Source organism: Glycine max, chromosome 1, assembly GCF_000004515.6.
Source record: "Glycine max cultivar Williams 82 chromosome 1, Glycine_max_v4.0, whole genome shotgun sequence".
In the NCBI taxonomy this organism is placed as follows: Eukaryota; Viridiplantae; Streptophyta; class Magnoliopsida; order Fabales; family Fabaceae; genus Glycine; species Glycine max.
The window spans coordinates 50,320,278-50,330,330 of record NC_016088.4 but is presented as its reverse complement, the minus strand read 5'-3'; the positions used below and the strand labels follow the sequence as shown (position 1 = coordinate 50,330,330).

The 10,053-nt window shown below is 31.6% G+C and overlaps 1 pseudogene; it reads right to left on the bottom strand.

The window, feature by feature from the left end:
- Positions 1-2,639: 2,639 nt before the first annotated feature.
- LOC100776814 (receptor kinase-like protein Xa21) lies at positions 2,640-5,811 on the bottom strand (annotated as a pseudogene).
- Positions 5,812-10,053: the final 4,242 nt, after the last annotated feature.

Here is a 10,053-nt window from a genome sequence, read left to right as displayed (position 1 = left end):
AAATTTTGGGATTATCAAACCAAAAGTAGATTACTATACTACTAAAAAGTAATTACTATAATACTAAAAAGTAATTACTATACTACTATTGGTAGTGGAAAGTTGAAACTGACAAGTTGGCCTTACATTAGCTGCATTATATGGATTTTCAGGAAAGTAGACAAAGAGAACTCAAGTTTATCCATGCAGGTTGAAAGCATGATTATACTGGGAAAATGGTATCAGGATGAAATTGTGAATATTTCTTTTATAAACACAGATGATTAAACAACAATAGCAATTGATGTCTATTTGTGCTTCTTTGGATTCAAAGTCTGGCTGAGATACTGAAGATCAACATTTGCTTAATTGAAGTTTTAAGACCTCATTTTTAGCTTTTTTATTTTCTTGTATTAAAGATACCTTCTTATTGTGATATTAAATATAACCACTAATTTCTTTAGTCTACTTACAGGTGGAGTTTGAGTCTGATGAAGAAGATTCTTGATTGAAAATTTTGGCAGCAGTAAAAAAATGTTGGAATACTATGCAGAATAACAGATACAATTATTTCATGTACACAAGTGTTTCTGTTTTATGACTGGTCATCATGAAAAAGCTGAAGCAAAAGTTTTAGAGTAAAATTTACTTACGCTTTTCTGTAAGTGGGGATTTGATTAACATTCAAGTACTTGTATTGTATAATAGGCTTCATAAAAGTAATAATTTACTTTTTGGCAAAGTTGATTGACATGTTTCTGTGAGATAATGAATTCATTTAATGTTGCTAGTTCTAGCTGTGTGTTTTTTTCGTCTCTAAGATCTATAATTGACATTGGTAGTTAATTAGTAATTATTATTTAATTTCCTTATGCTTAAGTATTGTTTAATTTTCTTAATTGTAAATCTGCCTTTTCCTTGATAGCCTTAGGAATTTGATCGGGAAGCTTGTTCCCTATCACATTGCTGCAAAGATAGTGAAATATATGTTGCCTGAGTGATTAGGAGTAGCAAGAAAAATTATAAAGTTGAAATTCATTAGAAAGATTTCAAACTTACAGAATTTTCAACTTTGGCAATTCTGCTAGAATTTTCATAATTTATAATAGATAATATTGTAATTATAAATACAGCTTTTCATATTATGTAATTATATTTATTGATTATTAGTAATATATATAATATTATAATTATAAATATTGATTTTAATATTATATAATAATATTTATTGATTATTAGCAATATTGATAATATTGTAAATATAATTATTGATTATTAATTAACCTAAAATTTAATTGCAGGTTATTTAACATTTAACATCAGTGCTGACGTAAGCTCTGATGTAGAAATTACATATTTTTACATCGATGCTTATGTCAGCAACGATGTGGAAACATGTAATTTTTACATCGGTGCTTACGCCAGCACCGATGTGAAAACACGCATTTGTTACATCGTTTATGACGTCAGCAACGTAGTAAATAATGATTTTTCAAAGACGGTGGTCTACTTAGGACCGATGTAGAAAACAACATGTTTTTTACATCTGTGGATTGACGACCAATGTCGAAACATTTAATTTTTAACGATATCATATTCTACATCGGTCGAGCACCGATGTAGAATGGCGTTTTCGACCGATGTCGAAATCGCATTTTGTAGTAGTGCTACAAGCTACAAGTACTATCCTTTGGATAGATTGAAAAGTCTCAGCATAGATGGTTGGTATATTTTTTGCTATGTTATCTTAATATTTAAACATTGAATCTATATATAACATGATTTTACTCAGAAATGTGAAATTCCTTAAATAGAAAGATTGAATGTAAGTATCTGTAAAGCATATGCAGTCACTGGCACTGCGTACGTCAACTTATTGAAGTCCACTTATTATTTTGACCACTTTGAGTTTATACTCATTAATTTGTATATTTCATATGTGGAAGTGTTTTTTTACCAAGAATTTTGTGTCTGATATACCAAATGCTAGAAAGAATTCTCTACTATGTAACCTCTTATTATTAAAGACAAGTTTATGGATCCCGATATGATAAATTAAAAATTTGGTACGGTGAATAAGGCTTTGTTGTTACTATAATCATGTTACAGGTACAAAGTATTCTCTGAAATCAATGACAAATCTTGGGAAATAAAACTAGAGTATAATAAAGTCCATTACTTAGATGGATTGTTAGATACATTCAGTAAGATGAGTAGATAACTGGGGTAAAATATAATTAAACAGTACACAATACTCCAAACAAACCATTTTTGAAATGGCTGTGGCTTTTACCTCAGCTTTGATTATTCAAGCGTCAATACCTTAAATTCGAGAAGAAGCAGGTTACCTTCGTAGTTTTAGAATTTTAGAATACATAGCAAAATGGCAGAAAAAGAGAAATGAAATTGTATCTATATAAACAATTAATCTGGTAAGAGCCAAAGCCAGCAGCAAGTGTAATTAAGAATATAGAAATCTCAATTTTATAATATTGCAAGGTTTGAAAAGGAATACTGATATGTGTGAAACAATTTAAAAAATAAAAACAAAAAACAAGTACAAGAGAATATTATTGTAAATAGAACTGCTATTAAAATTTGGCAGAAGAAACAGTTTGACGCATCTACATTTGTTCTTTTGTAATATGTGGAGAGTTAAGTCATTTTACGTTTATCTTACCAGGAAGAAAGGCTCTTCTGATTTTGCTTAGCTCTCTAGTGACATCCACCATATTCATTCTTTCTTTTGATGATTCCAATGGGCAAGAAAGTCCAATCTTAAAGAGTGAAACTAAGCACTTTTCAACAGTTGGAGTAAGATTCGAATTGTTTACTTCTTCTATTGCTGCTTGTCCTTGTTTTGGTACAAGTGATGAGTCCAAAATTTTTAAAAGATTATTAGGAAATGAATTTTCCACAAACTTATGCAAATTTTGACCATCTTCAAAGAATTCATCAGTGGGTCTGATTCCAGTAAGCATTTCCAACACAAGAATCCCAAAGCTATACATGTCACCATTGAACCTCAGAACCTAATCCCTACTCTACAACAAAAAATTTCAATACTTTGTATTTAGTAAATATAAAGTGTTTATAAAAAAATAGGGGATTCAAAGAAAAACTGATTCATTCAACAGTTTAGATTTTAGAACATACCCGGAGGAGCATAGCCAACAGTCCCCTTTATTCCAATTGTAATTGTTTGCTTAGAAGTGGTAGGCATTGATGATTGAGATAAGTCTTGCTATGCCAAAATTGCTCACATGAGCAGTCATGTCATCATCAAGAAGGACATTGCATGACTTTAAATCACAATGAATGATGGATTGCTTTCATTCATGATGAAGATAATGTAATGCAGAACCAACATCAATCATGATATTTAATCTTTGATCAAGGCTGAATTTTCTCGAATGCTCTGCACTTAGTGTCATTGGATGCAACCATTGCTCTAAGCTTCCATTTTTAATGTACTAAAAAATTAGAGCTTTAAATTCTTGACCTTTGAAATCTGTGCTGGAACATGTTAAAATCTGAACCAGATTTCGATGTTTAATATTTTTAAGTGCATTGCATTCAACAATGAAACTCTTGTGAGCTCCTTTTCTTTGAAGGTTTAGGGCCTTTATGGCAAATACTTTGTCTTCTAACTCAAGAGTTCCTTTGCAGACAGAGCTAAAATTCCAGACCCTATCAAGTTTGTAGTTGAGAATCCATAGGTTCTGTCATGTAAGCTTTGGTATGAAACTCTAGCCAACTCGCCAATTGTTGGTGGATCCAAAGATGGTTTCTTACTATTTTTCCTCATCCAGTAGATTGCTAGAATAACTGAGAGGATGAGAAGAAAAGCAACCACACTAACTATCACTGCCACCAACCTGAATTTTGCAAGTTTCTTACCTTTGACGAGGCATGGTGGTAGATGCAGTTCTGAAATTCCTCCACAAAGCTTACTGTTTCCAATCACCACTAACCGACTTGCATTTCCAAAGACACCTTCAATTGGTACCTCACCATCCAAAATGTTAAATGTTACATTGAAATATTCCAAGAAAGAAATGTTCTGCAGAATAGTTGGAATTGATCCAGACAAGCAGTTTCGTGACAGGTCTAAACATTTGAGACATTTGAGTGATGCTAAAGAGGATGGTATGATTCCCTGTAAAGAATTCCCTTGCATATAGAGGTACTCCAACATTCTGCATTCTCTGATAGTTCCAGGAATGTCACCTGACAGTTGATTCTCGGACACATCTAGGAAATCGATATTTTAAGGTTGCCTACTTCCGGTATATTACCACTAAACGAGTTCTGTGACAAATCCAACAAGTTTTTTAGAGAGGAAAGATTTAAAGATTAAAAGCCTCTAGAGGTATGGCACCTGTAAGGTGGTTTTTTGAGAGATTAAGTATTGTAATTTTTGGCACAGTTTCCTGAAACAATTGACTGAAGTTCCCTATGTTGCTGTAGGGATTTCTCCTGTGAACAACAATAGTGATTAGTGGGTAGCCCTTTGGATTAATGAGTTTAGGCTTAACTCAACCCCAAAAGCTAACTTAAGGAATGAGGGTTGCCCCACACTTATATATTCTAACTTGACTTCATTTTTAGCCGATGTGGGACTTGGGATTTTCCTAATTGTCAATGATTTTAAAAACTTCAAATAATCAGTTGAATTGTCACCTAGATTATTTTTCTCCAAAGTTAGATATAGAAGATTTTGTAGCTTGCCTAGACTTGGAACTTGTCCTGTGAAATAGTTTATACTGATCTCAAGTCTTGAAAGGATAAATGCATTTGTGATGGAAGGTGGGATTGGACCTGAGACTTGATTGTCAGCAATATAAATTTCTTGGAGATTAGGGAGGGTGTGGAACATGTTGGGTGAAAGAGGGCCATTAAATTGATTTGCAGCGGCTGAGATTACAGTAAGAGATGACGTATTATAAAGACAAGAAGGAAATGTTCCAGTCAATACGTTGACATCCAATGCTATCTTTGTCAAGCTTTTGAGATGACATATTTCTTGAGGAAGGTCTCCTTCAAAGTTCTTAACAGCCAGAGAGATGAATTAGGGATGAAAGATTCCCTATAAATGATGTGATTCCTTTGGTCAACTGGTTTTTAGCAACGATCAAATGTTGAAGCTTTCCAAGTGAGCCAACTTTGACTGATACTTTGCCAATCAGATTGTTCCCATTTAAGTATAAGCCTTTGAGACAGGTGCAACCTGTGAAGTTTGTAGGAATTTTCCCTTCCAGTGAGTTATGCGAGGCAACAAGTTTCTGCAGTTGTGACAACTGTCCCATTCTTTTGGGCTTGAGGTTGAACTTTTTCATATAAGAGAGATTGCCAACATGAGGAGATATGGAACCCTTCAAGTTGTACCCTCGCAAGTTCAGCTATGTAACCCTTTGAAGCATGGGATTGCATGTTATTCCATGCCAGTTACAAAAGTGAGTGGAAGTATTCCAAGAGAGCAAGATTCCATAAGGATCATTGGATATGAATTTCCTGAATTTGAGCAATGCCAAATGATAGTCTAATTTCTTGATGCAAAGGCAGTCATATTTGGGATAAACCACAGGGAGTTCAATGTAAGGAGAGAAATTAGGTGAAAATATATAGACCAAAATGCTAATAACATGAGACAAAAATGCTTCATTTTGATCAGGAATTGGAGGCTGCTAGGTGATGATATTTCTATTCTTATCATAGCTTTATATAGAGTTTGTTAATTGAAGAAGAAGCGCATGTTATTCCTTCTGCTGCTGCTTTGGTTTTGATTACCGACATAAAGGTCAAGTTTATACGGTAGGAGAATAAATCCATTTGAGCAAGAAACATGCAATGATTCTGAGAAAAATCCTTCGCTAACATTATAGAAAGTTCTTGGAGAATGATTCACGAAAGTAATATTTCTGTTGACCACTATTGATATTGCTGCCCCGATGGGAAGTTTATGTTGGCTAATAGCAGGTTTGATTCTCAATCATTTATCGGTTCTACATGGTTTGAATTGGAAAAAGAGAGGAATGAAAGTGGATAAAAAAAGTATCTTTAATGATGATTAAAGAAACGCGCATACTTTTTTCACTGCACCTACCGTTGTGAGGATTGTTGGAAGAAGAGTCAAATGGCTCATTGGACATAAAACAATTTAAAAGTAATGACACTGGAAGAAATACTATAAGTAACTGTAGAAATTGCTAAATGGTAGAAAATAATTATGTTCACTTCACATTTTTACGACTGTTTTCTATTTCTTTATGTCCCATTGCTCATTTAGTCTCAAACCTTTTTTTTTTTTTTTCTATTCTTCTTTCTATCTTTCCATTTATTGTAAAAATATGAAATGGTGGTGTCTAATAATGTAGGCCTTACTAATGGCCAATAAGAACATGCCTGATGGAGGAAAGAAGACTTCAAATGAACTTCCGTTATTAATTTAACTAGATATTGATCCGCGCATTACATGGGTAAAAAAAATCAAACATGATAGGGTCTGGAAATATTACGTTGAATTATGTTTTAAAAAAATTATGCAGAATTAATATATTTTAAAATTGTGAAACATTTGTTGAAAAAGGAAATAATGATATTATCCGTGATGGGTTCTCAACTGCAAACATGATAGGGTCCGGAAATTTTAACCCTGTTTACAAAGTTTGAGTTAGAATAAAAAGTTGTAGCCATGGTCATAAACCTTTAAAGAAAAGTATCTTATAGAGTTTCACTGTTGAATGCAAGAAACTTAAAAATATTAAAAAATCTTAAACACATATACGGTTGATATATTACTCCAATTTTGATTTGCAACCTCAAAAGGGGCCAGAACATAAAAGAACCACTTGGTAGCGATTCAATTTTCAAACCAAATATGCAGAAGCAACCTATCACCTGTATATGTTTTCATTTAAAACTAAGAACATTTATATGGCAAATGTAGACGAAATCTAATATTAGTATCTTTTTATATCTATTTCAATCTCTTCAAGGGACAGATTTGAAAATATAGAAATAAATAAAAACGAAAAGCTTCCATCAATGAATTACGTTCAAAGGCAGTTGGCTACTTGTGTTAATAATGTCAAAGAAGATACCTTGGATCCAAAAGAAACTCCTTAGGAATGTAGTTGATGCCGACTCGGAGATCTGTAGCAGCTCCAAGATCAATGATTTTGAATGTATGAGACTCTGATCCCAATGGTTTAAAAAAATGTGAGCTTAATTTGGATTAGGGATCTTTTTGCATTGGATAAAGTTATGCAATCTTTAAATTCTTTACCTTCAAACAAACTAATGTAATGTGGCTTAATATCCCTATGCACAATACCAGTAGAGTGAAGACCATCCAATGCAAATAAGAATAAGATATGCCTCATGATTATTTCAATGATTCTATTTTCTCTTTGCAATCCCTTGGGCAAGTCTTAAACCTCAACCAAAATTAATGTTTCAACCTGAAATTTGTGGCACTGTCATTTGGTCTGATATGAAGACTTTAAACAATCGTGATTTACCATGGGAGAATAAAATTCAAATAGAATGTAAGAACAATGTGCTTCATTACAGAAACTTAGTGAAGAATAGTTGAAGATTATGAAACATTTCAACACAAATTTATATTTGAAGATGGATGTATTATGTAACTCCACCCCCTCACTTTCTCACAGGAGGAAAGAGGGTATAAAATCAGTTTGGACAAATCTCTCAACAAAAACTTGAATAAAAACAAAATAAAATGAATCAAACTTCTCATACAAGTTAAAATCAATTTTGATATATGGTCAGGTTTTAAAATTGAAAAGCTCCCATAATGTAGAAGCTAATCCAAATTGGGTAATACTTTCTTTCTTAAATGCAGGACAACTGATATAAACTTTTTTGAAAATTTAAGGCCAAAATAATATAAAATCCAACAGTTTATCAAAGAACTCGTATCTGCCATTGATATCGAAGCTTACAGAAGAAACTTGTAGAAAAAGCTAAAGGAAAAAGAATGAAAGGAAGGCTAGATTATCATTGAATTAGAATCAGCTTACAATGGTTAGTTATTATAGTTTATATAGTTAGTGACAAGAGTAACTAACTTGTATAGTTATATAGTTATATAGTTAGTTACAGGATGATCTATGCTAAGAGTTTATCAAATACAACCAGGTTGATTAAATATAGTAGAAACAACAATATATGGAAATTGTCTGCTCTACATCAAGTCTAGCAAGGGTGGCATCCCTTTCAAACCGTCTTATAAGCCAATATATATTTAGTCACTTTCTTTTAAGAGATATGCAAACATTATGTGAGAACTTTTGTATTTGTCGTGACTGAAACTAAATTGTTAAATGGTGTGATGTGAATATCTTTGGTTTCCCCATACAAGTACAACAATGATACCCAAAATTCGTAAGGTAATATTAGTTTTAATAGAGCAACACCTCAACAAAACCATAAACAAAATTCACATAGCTGTTTTCAAACCTCAGTGATAACATATATGAACAAATGGTACTATGTTGCAAAACGGATTGAAGAAGAGAATGCAGTAACTGTTGAGCAATGTCAACCCAATTAATTTTAAAAAGTTATTGACAATTTAGTAATTGATAAGTAGCATTTGTTTCAGACTTTAAACGCCTTGGGAGACTGATATGGAACACTTTTAATGACAGTTTAATAACAGCCTGAGTAACCCGTGTCTCAGAATTTGAAATGGTGAAATGAGAAGAGTGTGCCACGTAAGCAAAAAGGATGAAATGGAAGAATCTCTGTTTTCTGAAAATCGAAGATGGCAATGTCAGAGCTTGTGTCTCAGAATTTATATATTATAAATACATATGATATGATAGAGTTAAGCCTTGTATTTAGAGCATGGAAGTTGAGAACAATTTAAAAAGACTAAGCAGATGTTTGATTTGATACGAACTCACCATAATTGTTTAAAGCAACAAATAATTATTTTTGTGGTGATTTTACCATAATATTTCACCATCAAACCAAATACACTATAAATGGAATTCTCCATGTATAGTCACCTACTTGTGTGACAAATGAAGAATATCATGAATTGTGCATGATCTCTATTAGACAAGAAAAATTCTTCAACGATCAAATTGAACTCCATTTTTGGCATGATAGATCTAGAAATATATTAAAAGGCGAGTCGATAAAGAAATAATAAATATAAAATCATAATAGATAAATACCCAATATCATTTATCTTAATTGTGCACATTGTTTTTTTATAACGTTAAATTCATAAACAATATATTAAGCATCAATTTTGATAAGTTAATTTAACCCAAACTTATTTAGTACCCAAGTTTATTTTAATAACATTTTCATAAGTTACTTCAACTAACTTATGAAAATAAGTTAGCTTATAAAGTATTGACTTTTTTGTTTTTTTATTTGAAATTCCTTTTTATCTCAAATAATTAAATAGAACCTTTTATATCATTTTATATTCATTAGCTAGCTTATTAACTATTCTTACCAAACTCTTTCCGTTCAATCAACTAATAAATTTTCAGTTTTACAACTCCTAATTTATAACTTCTAAATTTTGAAGTAGCCATATGCTAGTTTTATCTAACACACAGTTGTGGAATGCTTATCAAGTTGGTTTATTCTAATAAATAAATTATAATTTTTCTTAAAAGTTATTATATATATACACACACATATATGTATATATATTATTTTTAAATATTCTTTATTCTATTTTTTTTCTTTTATTACATATAAAAAATATCTATTAAATATAATAATTGTAAACTTAAAAAAATTTAGAATATATTTGAAAAATAAAAAAATATGATAAACAAACCAAATTGAAACATCATTTTTAAAAAAGCCGTCCAATTTTATATAAACTACAAACGAGTTAAACTTGAATATAATTTTTTTTATGGAAGCCAAGCTTGAGCTTAGGTGTTTGGTTTGATCCGACTTGTTTAACCACCTAGAAAATCGCATGACATACATTTTTTGAGAAATCAATGCAGTAACTTAAAACATGTGAAGTCAATTCAGTAGCTTTTTTAACTTATAAGATGTGAGGGATTGTGC